This window comes from Lonchura striata, chromosome 1A, assembly GCF_050655825.1.
Source record: "Lonchura striata isolate lonStrDom1 chromosome 1A, ASM5065582v1, whole genome shotgun sequence".
Lineage (NCBI taxonomy): Eukaryota > Metazoa > Chordata > Aves > Passeriformes > Estrildidae > Lonchura > Lonchura striata.
Window position 1 is genome coordinate 25,854,316 of NC_140741.1, and position 17,769 is coordinate 25,872,084.

Genomic DNA, 17,769 nt, shown 5'->3' on the forward strand with positions numbered 1-17,769 from the left:
GAGTGTGGAACTCCGAACATAATCTGTGCTCCCACCTATATTTGGCTGGCTCTGTATAACCTACATTCTATCTTTCACCTCAATGGCCATAGGAAAATATGAAGCAATATCATATAAAGCAGCCAGTTTTGTTTTAACTAGAGGTATGTGGGATGCTCCAAGACCCCAGCACAGTAGAATATCATTAGGAAGTGAGTGATAAACTATCTCTAAATTAGTTTCTATATTTGTGTCTGCCACTGTTCTTAACTAGGAAGGTCCTGTACTCTTCTATTACACTCCAATTTTTGCCTTCTTCATGGCTTCTAGTCCCTGACCTTGATGTATGCTCAAGCCTGCAACCAGAGTCTCCACAGATACAGTTTCCACAGCCTTTTGGCATGTCTAGGACGGTGACTGAGGAGACAAAAGCTTCTCCTCAGCCACCATGGCACAGTGAGTCTTCTCTGCAATATGTCGTACTCCATCTTAGAAAGCCATGAGATGTTATTTCATGCCATGTCACACAGAGAGCAACAAATTACTGCCAGAACTGAGGGCTTTCCCTTGTCCTGTCTTGCTTCACACAAGACAACATTGATGCCAGGCAAATCATTAGAAACTGTATGGTAAACAGCCTAGATCACATCACAGGAATCTTTCCTTTCTGAAATTCCAGGCTACAGTGCTTATCTTGTCTGTGTCCCACACCAGCCAGAAATGTTTTGGTCTGCAGAGGAATGAAACTTGTGATAATACCCTAAAAAGGGACTTGTGATATGCTCCAACAGATGCATGGTGTCTTCCAACAAGTCCATTGTGGGGCAGAGCCCCAGACCATCCCAGAAATAAGTGTACAGCCAGCCAAAATGGCTTTAACTTCAGAAGTGAGAAGTCAAGCAAGAGCACTTTGGAAGCCTCACAGCACTACACCAGGGTGATTATGGAAGACTCACTTGATAAACAGTGCTGTGTTCAAACAGTTTGGTTTGGGAGAACATGCAAAAAAGAACAGCTGAGCCCAGAGTTTAGGGTCAGTAGCCTCAGAGGGACCAGACTATGTTGGCACAACCCTAACAAGCTTGCAGGGCAAGTTTAGGGACGAACCAGTCTTTGAGACCATGCCAGCAAGGCAGCAACCTCACAAAAGCCTGACACATGATAACTGGTCCCTCAGTTGTCTCCTGTGACAGGAAACGTCACAGACTCATGCCTTGACATGACTCCAATTGAATATGGGCATTAAGCCAGAAACTGCTCTGTGGTGGGATGTACTGCCTGCCTCTTTGCCAGGAACTGAGTATGTCAAAAAAGGTCAGGCCAAGAGTCAATCTTCAGGTTACCCCAACACAGTTAAAGACAATTTACTTCCTGAAGCCTGGAAGGGGCAAAGAAGAGAAAACACAAAAAAGTGGGTAAAACATGGGAAAAAATAAGCAGACGGGGCTGTCACAGGGCGAAGACTGTCCTGTGAACAGGAAATGTCTCTTTGGGATAGTTTCAAAAGTTTCATTTTCTGCCAGTGTTCCAGAGGCCAGAGGCAAGAGCCTGACTATTTTTAAAGATAAGTTTGACGCATTATGAAGGACCTTGTGTGACATGATAGGATGTTGCAGTCAGGAAATGGACACCCTGACCCAGGAGAGGCATTCCAGCACTGCGCTCCTGAGCTCGGGTTCTGGCCATCTCCAGGCTTCACTCTCTTTCTCAGGATGAGACAGGAAAAGAAATTAAAAAAACACAAAAGACAAACATTTCATTTTCTCCAACAAAAATCATTCAGAGGGAAACAGGAAACTTCAGGAAGCAAACTCAGATGAACAAAAGAATATCTAAGGGTGTGTATATATCAGATGTCCCCTTTAACTGAGTAGTAGTGCTGTTCCTGGGATCTGGGGTTTGACATCAGGCCAGCAGTAGTAGCTGGGCACCAATGGACTATGGCTTGCTGGGTTGGTGTGAAAGCACAAGCCCATGCAAGGTATTCCAAAAGTCTCCAATTAGGCTGCAAGAACATGTTGCCAGGGTGAGCCCATATTAGCATGTAATCTGATGCAAGCCCAAAAAGCTGGAGGTGTTGATCCTGATTGTTAACCAAAAACACTGGAAACTAATACCCCAAAGATTTGGTCTTTTATATCTGACCATAAAACTAGAGAAGCTTAACAGTGGTTAAAGAGACAACCTACCTGTCAGAAGTCTCACCCTTGGCTAGAAGTCTTGACTGCTTTCCCCAGCCTGGGAACCACAGCTTCAGAGTCCTTGCCTCATCACAGAAACAGCAAATGCACATTCAGGCAAAGGGACACTACAAAACAGAAGCCACCCAAAGGAAAGCTGTGGCAGTTTCCCACCTGGAAAATTATGATCTCCAGTGTTCTGCTAGGAAGTGGAGTGACACAAGCCTCTGCCCTGCAGAGAGGAAGACACTGTACAGGAGATTCCCACTTGGTGTTCCTTTTTGCTCTGCTTCAACAAGATTTATTCTGCCTCCATCTTCCCTTCTTCTCTGGTCCACTGTCACCTCTCACCCTGACACAGAAGAAAGGGCTTTAAGGTGGAAGCTGTGTTACAGAATTTACAAAATCAAATGCTCAGAAGCAAGAGACATCTTGGTCATGACTGTATTAAAAATTAAATGGTGCCAGGTTGTGTTCCCAGATTTCAGAACTGAATCACTCCTCTTAAATTATAGTAGATTCCCTTTTTGACCCAGACCAAGGAGGTGTTTGGTCACTTTTTGACTCAGACCAAGGAGGTATTCTAGCAGACAATATCTTTAAACAGTCTATGATTTAGCCCGGGCCAGGAACAATTCTTCATAAGGAGTTTGCAGACCCTCTTAGGGAGGATAATGATGTTTCATGTAAGTAAATGCAGACCTTTCCATTCCAGTTGGTTTCAGTGACAGAGAAAGTTCCTACATTTATTTTTCTAGTACAGCTGTAGTCTACAGTATTGTTCAAGGAGCACGGTAGAAAAGGCTAGAGGGTTTGGAAATATCTCTCATGCAACCTGCTTATAGTGTGAAACAACATCATCCTTCACATCTCTGTGACAGCTGTTGCTGCTTCCTTCATCTCTATCTCTGTTTATTAAATGGTTCATTGGTAAACTCATGAGAATAAACTACAACATGCATGAAACTCACCTTTTTGGAAGGTACAGCAGAGAAACAGCAGCACATTTCTATGTCTAGGGCACTGGAGTAGCAAAAAATAAATGTAGTGTGGAGGAGGAAAGGAAGACTGCTCGCAAAGAAATTAGGTATGAGGGCAGGTCACACAGGGCAAGGTTGCTGACTCTAACCATGAGTCAAGGGTCTCATGCCATTTTACACTGCCCAGCTGATACTATTCAAAAAGCCTAAATGTATATGCCAGTCAAGCTACAAACTTTCAGCTCCATTCATCTTTTGCATCAGAAGTACTTGGAGCACAACAGCAGTAAATTAGTGCCAGCTCTCCCACTGAGATAATTCAGAGGATCTTTTCCTGCCCAGCAGGGTCTGATTTTTCATGTAGATTCCATATTGTGATTAACATGGAGGCATTTTCTCATTTAACAAGAGGAAAAAAACCCAAAATACTCTAAAATCTTCAACAAATAGGGCTTTTCTGGAAAGAAACTTGCTTTGTTTCTTCTTTTCTTCTCAGTGAACTATTAATTTAAATGAAAAACTGTGCCCGCAATGGGCAATGATGCTAAGAGATGGATTGATCCACCCTACTTCACCCTCAGATACCTTTTGGGGTACATGTACCTTCTGAGTGAAGCTTGTCAATCACCTTGGTAGTTGGTATTGTCCTTACCTCCCACACCACTGATTAGTGTCACTCATTGAATGAGCAGAGAGGGCGCGGAGGCAGATTCTGCCAGCAGCAAGAAGCTTACTTCAATCAAACTTGGGAAATACAGCCTAAGATTCATGCCATGTAGGTGGAGTGAGGAGGAGAGGAACACATCTTTTCCTTGAAGGACTCATGGCTGCTTCTATTTATTGTAAAAAAATAAACTGTATAGTTTAAGGAGGAAAAGAGAGAAGGTAGATTGGTTTTTAGGACCACTGGGTGATGCCTTGGTAGCAAAACAGCACAGGGTGAAGAGGTGAGGGATATTCCAGGAAACTGCACTACTTGTGGAGGGTCTCTGTGAAAGCAGGTCGTCGATACCCATCTACCAGAGACAGCTGGATTGTTTTTATAGAATTATTTTTACATGGCAGGAGCCCAAGGGACTCTGCAGTATGGTGAGAGGTAGGGAAGGAAGAAGGAGAGAAGTGGGAGGCTGGTTTTCATGTCTGCATGTTGACAGCCAACATCTTGGAAGCTTGATGGAGAAGTCTTCTGCTAAATGTTGGCCTAAGAAGAGGTGACACGCGGTAGCTAGAAATGGCATGGAGCTGCAAAAAACTGAACTGGAATCTCTCCAAAGCTTGACCATGCCTGGGAATTGGAGCTGTGTACACATCCTGTGAAGGGTTAATGGAGTTGAAAGGGGGGGGTCCTAAATTTTATCTGGTTGCAAATGAAGAACAGGAATTATACCTCAGACTGGGGTGTGACAGAAATATCTGTGTTGCATGGTGGTTATTCAGTGCATTTGGAGGCAGGACTTGTCTGGAGTGGGACAGAGACTTACCTGTATGGCATGGGTTCCACCTTCTGCAGAACTGGGCTGTCAGTATTTCTGAAATAGGTACTATGAGGCTTAGGAATGCTTGCAAAAGGGTCCATGGGAGCCCTAATACCCCAAAGTCAAACAACAGTGAGCCCCCACCGCTTCCATTGATGGCAGTGAGATCTGAGTAAGGGAGGTTTGCAATGGGGTTGAACTGGGCTTTTAAAATAGCCATATCATTGGAGTGTCATGAGCTTTGAGATCTGTGGGACAGGGAAATTTGGATGTGAGAAAAGAAGCCTTAAGGGGAGAGGACATAAAAGGCAATGGAGGGCTGGGAGAGACCTCTTAAGGGTAGGGACAGATGCTCCTGCAAGTCATTCAGGGGAAAGAGAGCAGCAGCTGCTCATCCCAGCGTTAGTCATCAGCCCCTGGCCAAAGTCTGTCAGGAGCCCCAGCCAGCTTCAACAGCTCTGGCAGAGGTGAGGGGAGCTGCAGGAGCAGGGCTGCCCTGGGCCTGTCCTGCCTACACCCAGACCCACTTCTTCTGACCTCTCATAAAAGCAGCAGATCCTGGACTAACCTGGCACATGGACTTCCACCCCCTTCTTGGGGCACCAGCTACAACCCACTAAGCCACCAGCACCTTTAAAAAATACCTACAGTTAGGGATTACAACACAGTTCGATTCTGCACCCTCTGACACTGCCAACAAAGTCCTGCTTGGGCAGGAGTCCTTTTCAAGGCATGGATGGGGTTCTTCACATGACATTCACACTTTCAGAAACCGATCATTTCAGTGCCAAACAAAAGCCATACAGCTGGATTCCATGCACAAATGACTCTGTCTAGAAATAGATGTCCAATTAAGGGAAAAGATGCTTCCAAAAATCATTTTGTTTCCTACAGTTTAGAAGCTTGCTTTCTATTTTTTAAATCAACTTTCCATGTTAATCAGTTTGGGGTTGGTTTATTTTAAACTGAGTTTGTAAATTCCTACACACCAAGCCCCCAATACAGAAAAAACAGAATCTGCTATTTATTTTTGTTTTTTTAATTGCAGAACAGCTATCGCATTTTCCACTCCATCTTTTGTCTCAAAGACTTTCATGCCATTGTAATTCAATAGATCTAAGATCTGTTTTTAAGGGAAGCTGCAGAGCTCAGAAGATCCAACACCAAGCAGGCCCTGTGAGTTTTTAAGTGCTCAAGATAAGTAAAAAGTTTTAAGATTAAGTTAGTGCAATGATCTATGTTACACCACTGATGAAGTGTATCCAACAGTCAAACAAATGACCTGTAATGGGGAAAAATGAATCATAGTTCACAGAACAGATTGTTCTGCCCAGCAGAGATTCCTACAGCCTCCTGGAAAATCATTCCTTGGAGCTGGTGAAGACAACAGGACAAATGGAGAAAGGAAGGGGAAGCTGCTTAGAGAAGGCTCATGTCAGGCAGGTGTGATTTCTTGGTCTGTTTTGGTGGCACATCTTTCTTCTAGGCTTATCCACGTTCAAAAGCTCAATCCTGCAAACAGAGTCTCCACAGATTCACCACTCTTTGGTAAATGCTGGGGTTTAATGGAGAGGAGGGTCCCCATCCTTCCCAGTCCTCCAGGAGCTGAAAAGCCTCCTGGAAACAACATGTTTTGCCAGAGCTGTCCAGCTGGTTTGGCACTGGGTTTCATCAGGATTTCCACCCTCTCACATTTCGTTGTCCCTCACCTGCAAACGCCTGAGCCTTTGGTACAGGGCAACCAAAAAATGCAGGAGAGGGCAATGGGGCAGGTGGTGGAGGTGCAAGTGGGTACCAGAGGCTGGAAGGAGGAGAGAGGAGATGGAATTCTCCTACACCACGCTCGATATGGATTTGAGCCACACTGTGTGTCAGCGCGCTGACCCTCTCTTGGTGAGGAGAGGGGCTGGGACGTGTGTGGGAGCAGCAAAGGGATGGGCCGGCGCGCCTTCCCTGCCGGGGCTGTCCAGGGAGCATCCCTCACACTCCAGCACGGCGGGCAGCGGGATCCCACCGCTGCCTCACCCACTGATCTGCACGGCGCCCCAGGCTGTCTGTGGGAAGGGGGTGCAAAAAGCCAGACAGAAAAACAAACGAACGAAAACAGCTAAAACAACAATCACAAAAAAAAAAAAAAAAAAAAAAAAAAAAAAAAAAAAAAAAAGGAAAAATCACCAGCCCGCCTCGGCGGGGGCGCGAGGCGCCAGGGCGCCATCTCGTGGCGGCTCCCCCTCAGTGACGGGCCCCGTGCCATGGCTCCATCCGCCCCCGGGGTGTCACCCAAATGCGAATTCCTGCACAAAATGCAGACTTCTGAGGAACTGGATTATTTGGAGGGTGGGGGAGTTGAAACGCCGGGAAAGCGCTTCCCACTATTCCGGCAGCAGTCGTGACCCCGGGCAGCGGGTCGGCGGCTCGCAGCCCTCCCACGGCCGAGCGGCGCACTGCGGCTGCGCGAACACGGGCAGCCCCTCGGGCACGGGGCTCCCAATGCTCCTGCGGGTCCCGGCGGCACCGCCTTCCCACCGGGCCGGGGAGGAATTTTCCGACAAAACACACTTCAAATCAACAAATGTCGCTTTGTTAAACATCGTGCTTTAACCGCGTGAAGTCCGGTGGGGCGCTGGCGACTAAACGCCTGAGTAACCATTCCTTTGCTGCGTATGCCAGGTGGGAAAATTCGCAGCTGGGAAATTGGATATCGCTAAGGACTTCATCTATGGGCAGCTTGCCTTGGCAGTGTTGCAGGAAGGTTTCCATGACCAATCATGGAAATTCTGGTCAAAGGAAGAGGGAAGGCAAAATAAAAGTCCTTGTGAGCAGCTGTCAGGCAGCTACAGTCCTCTGTGGCTCACCTCAGAGTGCTTGGCTCACGTTCAGAGAAACAACGATGACCGCACAGCTCAGGAAGAGAAGGCAATGAAATGAGTTCTCAAGTTTTATTCCGAGCGTGGTTCTGAAGTGTGGCAGCCGAACTGAAAGCTCTGGTACCTTCGTCTCTGAATTAATTGTTTTTGACCTTCTTAGTCACTGGACTTGATGCAATGAGTCACAGCTGACAGAGTATGACCATTTGCATTTGAACTTTTCCCAGGGAATGGTTTGATGCTGTTTGGCTTGACTGGAAATCTGGCAATCCAACCCATTATATCTACCAAAATGAGGGAAATCTGTTGTGACAGTATCAACCACTACATCTTATGTATAACTAAGTGGTCCTCAGATTACATTAGAAAAATAGATTTTGGGTTTTTTTCTTTAGAAAGTAGTAGAGATAATCTGTATCATCTGAGGTCATTTTTTCTGTTCTTCAACACAGTATGGCTAAAAAATTTCCCTCCATAAACTTCAAGTTAAGCTCACAATGAAGTTAATGTGTCATTTGGGGTTATTTTCTGCAACTGAATCCAGTTTTGCTGCATTGCTCATCTCTTTTCTCTGTTTTGTAAGCCAAGCCACCTCCTATCTTGGCATCTTCTACATGCTAGAATCACTCTTTGAAGTCCTTTGTGTCATGGTGCCCACTCCTACAAACTGAGCACACAGTCCTTCACAATTATCCATAGGAGTTATGTGAAGAACAAATAGATCCATTTGAGTGTATTTTGTGTCTAACAGTTTAAAGCTGTGTTGAGTATATGAAGCCATGTAATGAAATCATGTCACATTACCTTGTGCAGCAGGATGGAGCATCTGGAAGCAAATGAGCAAAGTCTGTACTTGGTTGAAATGACTGTCCCTTTCTGGAGCAGGTTAAGCCTGAAAGAGAAACAGTAGGAGTCAACAGCTGCATGTCAGGCAGGCTGTGCTTACACCCAGCTTTTCTAGAGGAACTTTAGAAGCTGCACTACAACACTGGATGTGGTCTTCTGTAGCAGTTGTGTCAATGCAAAGGTGAACCTCCAGCAGAAGACAGTCAGGTGACTGAAGGAATGATAGTCATGCTCTTATTTTTTTTACATTCATGAGGAGTGAAACAGATTAATTATACGTTATTGGGAAATTATCTCAGTGCAACCCTTACTAACAAAAAATGTCAGCTCAGCAAGGTTGTCTACAGAGCAGAGACTATTTATCTTTGGTCCCCTGTGCTTTGTCCAAATACTCAGTCATTCCTCCACCAATTATAATAAAGATAGTGCCTCAAATGGATCAAAAGGTTTTCATTGAGGAAGTTGGGGGTTTTTTGTTTTGCTTTGTTTTTGTTTTTGCTTTTGTTTTGATTTTTTGGATAAACGATATCCTGTGGAAGCCTGGGGTAGATGTTCTACAATGAAACTCTGAAGCCAGTCATCTGAATGTGGAATGACATAGCCCACCACCATGTCTGTAATAAAGAAGCAGGTTGAATCTGAAGATTTAAATATCCTTTCCATGGTTCCAGTTCTCATTCCAGTGTCTAATCAGATCTCCAACATCTGGCTAGATGCTGCTGTGTGAGCAGCTGTTTCACATCTGGGACATTGGACAGTAACAATGAACTGAATGGGAGAAAGGCTGAACCAGGAACCCCAGCTTTATGGCAGTCATGGTTTGAAAAGAACTTTAGGATTTACTGAAGAGTTGGGAGGAAGAAATCCCACGTACTTGGGCCAAACAATATCTCCTCCATAATGTGTGACAACATCCCAAGGAAATAATGACAAGAGAGAAGAACTAGTCAGTGCTAGTTAAAGTGCTTTTTTTTTTTTCCCCTTTCCATTTTTCCTTGCTCAGTTTCCCAGAAGATTTCGTCTTCACACAGCTGTGCAGTGGTACCAAACATGACTCAAACTGCTACTTGACTACTGTCACCATTTAGTCTTTCTCTGCAGCCTGGGTGGGCAAATACGCTTCCCATTTCTGTCTCTGTCACAAGCCAAATCCCAATTACTCAGGGAAAAATAAGCAAATGAACATGTGGTGTCATGACAACTAGTTTAGTCTGTACTGGGGAGTTGCATTAATTCCTCCATAGAACAGTCTTCTCAGGACACAACAGTATACAGCTTAAGAGTGGAGCAGAACTTGGTATCATCCTTGCCACCAGTATGTCAACTGCATCAGTCAGCTTGGTGTCATCTGCCAAATTGCTGAGGATGCAATTGATCCCACTACCTGGGCCATTACTATTAAATTGTACTAATATTGAACAGTTTTGGTCCCTGTATGGACTTATGAGGGTTTTCTATGGACTTTTGACTACTTCTGCAAGGGTCAATACACACTGCAAGGACACCACTCTGCCTTCTTAGTCATACCTACTGCATCTTTTGCTCTTTTCTCAGTTTTCTCCAATCCCACTCCAATAAGACCAGCCTAACAGGGAACAACTCCTGCTGTAAATATGAGCCTTGGTTTACACAGTAATTTGTACCAAAATATTTCCTATCCAGAATTCTTAATAGCCATCGATGGTATCCTCCAAGGCAGAGAAACCCTGCATTTGGCCAGCTCTGACACCAATCAGCCAAGTGCAGAGGATTAGATTTAAATAAAACAGTTTGTTAAGGAAAAAAAAAAAAACCAACAACAACAAAAACAACAACAACAACAACAACAAAAAAAAAAAAAAAAAAAAAAAAAACACAAAAAAAACACCACAAACAACACAAAAAAACCACCACAAACAAATCAAAGCATCTCAACAGTTTCCCAAATAAAAGTATCTGGCTGGTCCCCCCTGGTTTCCTGCAACACTTACCCACCTAAGCAGCTTCACAGTTCTTGTTGCAGGGTCACTTGCTGAAATGAGAATGAGTTTGCTGCTATTAACAGGGGACCATGGTTGGTAGTCATACCACATGGATTTAGCCATGACAACTTTGAGGATTCAGAGCTTGGCCACAAGAAGAACAGTGTCTCTTCCTTGAATGCCCTGTAAGGGGGAGAAACGACAGAGAGTGAATATGAAGCAGGGACTTTAAATGGCAGCAAAACTTCCCCAGGAAGCATAGCACCAAGCCCCAAACCACTGAAGAAGGAGACAAAGACCATGTGGCAGGAATTTGGTAACTGTTGCTGAGCAGAACAGAGCACACCCTTTGCACAGCAACACGAGCTCATTTTGACTGATTTCCATGGATATCTGCTTCCACTACATCTGCTGTGGGGAATTGCAGTTTGAAGGCTTTAAATAGATCACAGTTATTGCCACAAAAGGCACTAATAAAAGGGGCTCATACTTCAGCTGATGAATAGATGCAGAGCTGATTTCCAAGTTTGTACTGCATCATGAGCAGAAAAAAATCACTAATCCTAAGCCTGTGGCAAAGAATTTGCTGCATGAATCCAGGTCTTTGAAAGGTCTCACACCAACTGAAATTGATGAGTATTGAGAGGCTGTGTATGTCTGGGGCTCTGGAACGAAGCATTTAGTTCTGTATATTAACTATAGCCTTTGTGCTGTGCATACACATACATACACCCACACATATGCATTCTCATCACAGACTTAATTCTAGGTAACTGTAGGTAAGCACTTCCAACAGGAGGGAAATTAAATACCCAGAGAAAGATTATTCTTTAAATTTATTTCTAAGATGCTCTGCCCTCAAGATACAAGTGATGCCTTTCCTCTCTCTCAATAGACACTCTCTAGTATGTATTATCTCACCAACACCAGTACTTGAAATGATGCTGTACTCTGCAGCACTTACTCTGTTTTGGTCTATTTCTAACATTGAGAGGCTCTAGCACACTTTTCTCCATAATTAACCCCTTTACTGAGGGTGATGCAGTGTTGTCCATCTCCCACCTGACCATAGATAGAAAGAAAAAGCATTGCCTCCATTGCTATTGCTTTCCTACTGTATGTTGCCAGAAGAATTGGCATTGAAGACTTCCCAGTTATGAGCCACTGTGTGTATGAACAGGGATGCGATGCAGTTGAAAAAGGAAATATTTTTCGACCATCCTCCATGAAATCTGTACATTCCTTCCAGCCAGGCACAGCTGCAAGCTATCCTCAAAACAGAGCAATAAGGAAAGAAAACTCTCTTTCTCTTGCTGCACTCGCACTGTTCCAAAGAGAACTGTTGAGTACGGGTAGATCCTGATGTTACTGTCAATGAGGTGGGAGGAGAGGTTGGAAGCATAGCTTTCAGGGAAAACAACCCCTGACTCCCTGAACACCACACAGCAGGCTGTCACATGGGCTGTTGTTCCCAAACAGATACCTTATGCTTTGCAAGATGTCATTTAGGCAGAAATATCTTCTCCCTTCTCTCTTCATTTTTCTTCTCAAAGAGAATGCCCCTGGGAAGAGTGGTCCCATTAAGACAGTAACAGCCTCAAAGATATATGAAGGCTTTTAGACAGCCCTGGTTGCTGGAGTAGAAATACTCCAGGTTGAGTCACTTGCCCAGGACTCCAGCACACTAATGGGGTGTTTGGTGGTTTAAAATAATTCAGCCAGCCATGTGTTGAGTGAGGAGGGCTAGCTAAATACAGTCAGTATGGAAACTAGCACTGGGATTTTTGTTGGCTTTTTTTTAAAGCCTACTCCTTTAGAGCCTAGGCACACAAGCTAGGCAGGGATCCACTACTGAAACCTGGTCTCCTGAAGGCAAGCCCTTTCCAAATTAGAAAGGCACAGCTCATTTTTAAAAGAAAAAAGGATTATGAGCTGAGTTATCTATGTGATAAGAGGCATGCACTGGAACCTTGTTCACTAATCACATTATTGGATGGAGGTAGCCGGAGCAGCATTTTTTGGAAGCTGGATTAGGCAACATATGACTGAATCTGCCAAAGTAGGCAGAAGAAGGTCATTATCATGGATTATAAATTAAATTAGGCAAACGAAACCTGGATGTCTTAGACGCACCCAGGATGGTGGCAAAATGTTAGAAATCAAGGAGGGGATTACAGATGAGATTGTAAGCATGTGCATAATTACACAGGAAAATTTGAGGTTCATACACTAGGATTTAGAAACCTCTCTTCTGCTGGTGACATATTTAGATATCCATGTCCTTCATTATCTCAGTCTGGGATTCTTCTTTTCTTTGGAAATGAGAAGATTGGCAATTTCCCAAAGTGCCACCATAGTTCATAGTTCATCTCCAGAGAACTTTATTTCAAGCTCAGCCCCAAAATCTTTAGACTGCTTCACCTTGCATGCAGTATCTGTAATCTGTCGGGGTATGTACTCTGTACCCGCATTGTGACTGCACGTCTATATACAGGATGTCCTTTGGCAACTGCTAAATTGCAACCACTTCAAAGCAAGAACTGCTCACTGGCAGATGGCACAACTTCACGTCTTCCTACACAAAAAGATCACAAGCATCCACTGCCCTGCAATCAGCAGCCTGGCCTAATGGACAGCTGAATGAGAAAAGACTGAAAACAATGTGCTCATGCCTCTCTGCCTCAGTTTGCCCTCTCTAAAATGGGCTTAACTGCACAGTACTGTAGATGGAAAGCATCTAACTAAGGTCTAGGCTAAGAATGGTAGGGCAAATAACTCAGGCATATTGTAAGAGAGGTGCTGTTTCAGTATTTTATAGACAGAGAGTTTTAAACTGGATGAAACTGAGTTCTTAATTACCATTAGAAATTAGAACAGAGCTTATCCCTGATGACACTTACAGTCAACAAGTTTCTGATCTAAAACAGATAAGGAAGCTATGACTCTGCTCAGCTAGAAAAACCATAGCAGGAAATATGTTAAGAATTATATTGTAATTACTCTTCTTATTATGAGCTAGCAAAAGTTATGAAGAACTCCATTTCACAACAGAGGATTTTGACTGAAAAGGAAAAACAAAACTGATTACTTTATGCACTGAGGGATCATTTCTCATCTGTAGATGGAACATAGCAAATGACATAGGGACACCAGCTTAAACATGACATGCTAAAATTAGCTGGGGAATTAGTTGAGTTGGCAATACATGCTATTATCATTGCAAAAACAAAATGTACAAAAAGTTTCTTTCTCATGGTTTATGAGCCAGCTTTGTGAAAGCATCGCATCCATAATCTTAGCACCATGAGAAAACTCCATCTTTCTTCCCACACAAAAGCATACCAGTTAGCAGCTTGTGTTAGGAAACTCCCTCCAGTGCATTACAACAGAAGATACATGACATTACAGGTCAGAATGATGCTACTGCTCTTCAGGAGGCTCTAAGAGAGTAAATAGCCTCGGGGGGGAGGCAGTTGTGCCTCCATTTCCCACCTGCATTTCATTTTTCTTTCTTCCTTACAAACCTCATAGTTTCATTTGCCCTCAGAGAGGGAGCTCAGGGCTGCAAGTGTGGCACTTGGTGTGCTCTGCCTCTTCTTCCCCATCTCTGGACAGCTTGTCTGAGCGTGACTGGTGCAAACCCTTTTCTCAGCCACAGACTCTGCGGGGACACCATATGGCTGTGGTATTTTTACTCCTTTATACCCAACCAACTCACAGTTAATCCGTGGCATCCCTCAAAGGGCACCAGACTATTCATCCAGCTGAGTGAAAAAAGACAGACTCACTTTGACACTGTATCAGCTAACCCTCCAGATAACCTCAAACTTGCCAAGAGGACAAGCCTGATGTCATGCAAGCCCTGAGCAGAGCAATCCCAGATTTTGGTGAGGGTATCGGCTCCAGGAATTTTCCACCCCTCTGGTGAGAGCTTGGGTGCTGGAATTTATCTTGAATAAGGAAACATGTTAAGGGAGGACAGAAGTTAAAAAAACTTAATAAAAGCACCATTAATTATATATACTAGGAAGTAATGGAAGATCACAAGCTAAGCGTAGAGACATAGAGAATTAAGTGCTAATAATCCAGAAGGTCTTCCACTCAAATCTTCAAATCTGTTCTGACACTTGAACATTCGAACCTGCTTTAAGCACAATCTAAAATAAGATTGGGCACCCAGCAGCTGCATTCATACTGAGCTTTCCTTGGAGAAGGGAAATAGGAAACAGACATAATTTCCTTTAAGCACTCCTCCAGACATAAGATGCAGCTACCATATACACCAGTAGGCATCCCTCTCCATCCCAAATACACACTGCCTTTTCCATGCAATTACCAGCTGTGCTGGCATGCCCCATGCCAGGGCTTGCCTTGCCTTGCCCAGGAGAGCTCCAGACCTGTCTGTCTGACATGGCTTATCACGATTGGTCACTGCAGGGATGGAGGAGAAGGTGGAGGCAGCCTGTTGTGTTTATTTATTTGCAGGGGATGAAAGCCAAACTGGGAAAGGACTTTGGTAAAGTGCAGTCAAGTGACTATAAAGTACTGCTTTAAAAAGGCACAAGGTCACCTTTGCTGGCATTTGGATAAGGATTTTATAGAAGTCACAGGACTGGGAGATGGGCTTGTTGTGCCTATGATCACAGGGGAGGGAGGGATTTATATTCTGGTTAAGAACGCTGCATTGTTGTGACTCTTGTGTTCATAAATGTTCATTTATTAGGCTGTTGGATAAAAGAGGCTGATTGGGCTTTTTCTTCTCACTTAGTTCCAGGTGACTTCCTTGACTCTGTTGACACAACTTCATGAAATTTAACAGCCCTACTACCCACCAGTACTCCCCGGGTTCCCTGTCCTTCCATAGTCTGTCTTCTTACTTGGTTAGACCTTACCTGTTTCAAGGCTGTACTTTATTTGAACACAATGTGAGAGCTCATATATATCATCCTCTCAGATGAAGAACTGGCACACAAGAATGCTTCAATCTGAAGGATTTGGATGGATGGGCTTTGCTATGATGCATGTTTTGAACCTGATGCTTGTGTATAGGTATGCATGTGTGTGTGTGTCTCTGTGTCTGTGTGCTCAGTCTGAGAAGCAGAGTCTGATTGCTAAGCCCTGCACTGCCTGGAAAAGCAGCCTTGAGCAAACCTGAGATGAATGAGTCCAGGAAGGAAAACATGCTCTGATGCCATGCATCTTCTGGAAAAAAGTGTTATGGACAAGCATGTCTACATCACAAAAACACCCAGTTTCACAATTTATTTTCCTCAGTGGCATAACACACAGGACAGGTTTTGGCAAGGTGGCAGAAACCTTACCAAAATAGGGATTGTGGCAAAAATAATCCTTATCTAAAAGCATGTAGTATAGGTGATCATTTGTCTCCTTATTAAATTAATATAATATTGGCATTACATCCTTCAGGCACTCTGCTTCAATTCCCAGAAACCAGAGTTATCTATTCAGTGACTATTACAAGGACTAGAAACATCCCTGCCCTTTCCTCACATTAGCCCTGCAGGGAGATGCAAATATGAAGAATGTCACAAGCTTCGTACTAATGTGCTAAATATTTAACATAATTAGTCATCAGAGCCCTATCCCTTTCTCCCACTGAGGTGACCAGAAGACAGATCACAGGATTAATAGGATGGTCCCCAAACCTTGTTCTGTGATGCCACTCGACGTTGGCAGGTGTATTGGAGTCAGCAGGATCAGCAGGCAAAGACAAGGGGGACAGGCAGCACAGCCTGCAGTGTTGTTGCACCCTGGCTGGGGCTGACAGCTCATTTGCACAGCGTCTGGGAAGCGAGGGCCTGCTCCCCTCATCTGAGATTCTGATGAGTGGCTGGTGTCTGACACCGAAGCCCAGGAGATCGCAGACAGGTCACTGGCTCGGTGCCATGGCGAGTTCTGCCATGCAATGGAAACCGCAGCAGGGAGAGGGGCCGCAAGCCCGACCTGGCCGCAGTCCGTGCGTACGTGCCGGAGCAAGGTGGCTGGCAGCCACACAGTCCACATCTCATCCTGTGACTGGGAACGAGTATGTGACACCACATGGTCCCAACAGGGACAGGGGCTGGGGACAAGTCCCTGGGACCCATCCACCTGATGTAAAGCTATTCCTGGAAAAGAAGGAGGAAAATGTCTGGGCTTGCGTTGATATGGTTTATCTCCACTAAAGGACTTTGTCCCATACATGAACCAGAAAAGCTTTATGTGCTAGCAGCAGAGTGAAAGGGGGACCTCCAACAAAAACTCTGAATCAATATAGCACAGAGCTAAAAAAATCCTTTTCCCACCATCCGCTTTGTTGTAGGTAACTTCCCCTGTCCTTAAAGCCAGGGCCATTGCAGGAGTTTTATAGACTCACTCTGTGGGAATTACATATATCCCTGCAGTTATGTCAGGACTCAGCCAAGGGCATACTCTGTGCCTAGAATAGCAAAGGTGCAGAGAGGTGGATTTCACCACAAGAATCCCAAATCACTGAGCCTACTGGAGTTACTTTCATTGTTATTGGTAGCTGAACATGCTGGTTCATCTCAGCTTGCACATCTTCAGAGAACCACAGGCACAACCAGAAAACCTCCGTCAGGCCCTGCATCTACCAGCAGATTTAAGGATGGTTCCTAGTGCACTGACACAGTGGGGTAAGGCAGGCAGAGAGAAGGTCAATGCTCCCAATGGGCTGACATTTAGTCCAGGTACCTAATAATCAGTAACTAGGCACAACACACATGCAAACTCTCCCTCCTCCACCACACTTCCTTACATAAAAATATCTAGACAACTCCAGTCCCAGTCAGACTGACAGAGACAGCTGCTAAGCAGAGCTTTTAATCCTAAAGCAGAGTCTGTTGTCACTGGCAGGAGATCTTATTGTGTTGGACAAGCAATCCTAGACCTTAATTACATACATTGCCCTCCCCACAAAACCAGACAGACTGGACTGGAGTCAGATGAAGCACACTGCTTCAGCCAGGGACCACCTGGCTGTAACTTCATCTACGGGACAGCATATGCCTTTGTGACTCGCTCTGAAAGGTTGAAAAAAGCAAGCTCCCAGAGGTAAAGTGAGGATTTGTAAACAGCAAGAAATCAGATATGCACAGTTCTGCGAAGGAATTTATTGTTCCTTCTCCTTTCAGAGATGGAATTCTTTTGGCCTTTGCCCTGACCAGAGACACAGCAGAGCATGCTGGTTCAGGATTGATTTTTAAGGGAGCTGGTGGCTCCTTCACTGTCTCCACTGCACACAGTGTAGCAGGAAGTACCTTGAATTAGGTCCTGCTAGTAGCTCCTGTTACTGAGCACCTCATTTTTTTTTCCTTGTGCTTGCCCTCACACTGTCTCTGTGAGACAAGGTGCATTACTTTCTCCACACCAAAAAGAGCAGCTGTGTCACTTCCATGCATTTCCCCTAGCCAAAAGCCCCTGGTGTTGCAATGGGGAGAGGGTGGCAGGCAGAGGGAGGC

General features: G+C 44.6%; 1 long non-coding RNA gene across 1 annotated transcript; it reads right to left on the minus strand.

Annotated features, from left to right (window-relative positions):
• Positions 1-5,522: 5,522 nt before the first annotated feature.
• On the minus strand, positions 5,523-11,762 carry LOC146763414 (uncharacterized). The gene is made up of 3 exons (XR_014951908.1): positions 10,298-11,762; positions 8,286-8,373; positions 5,523-7,765 (listed from the first exon to the last, which is right to left on the minus strand). It is a non-coding gene; the product is annotated as an uncharacterized LOC146763414 (long non-coding RNA).
• Positions 11,763-17,769: the final 6,007 nt, after the last annotated feature.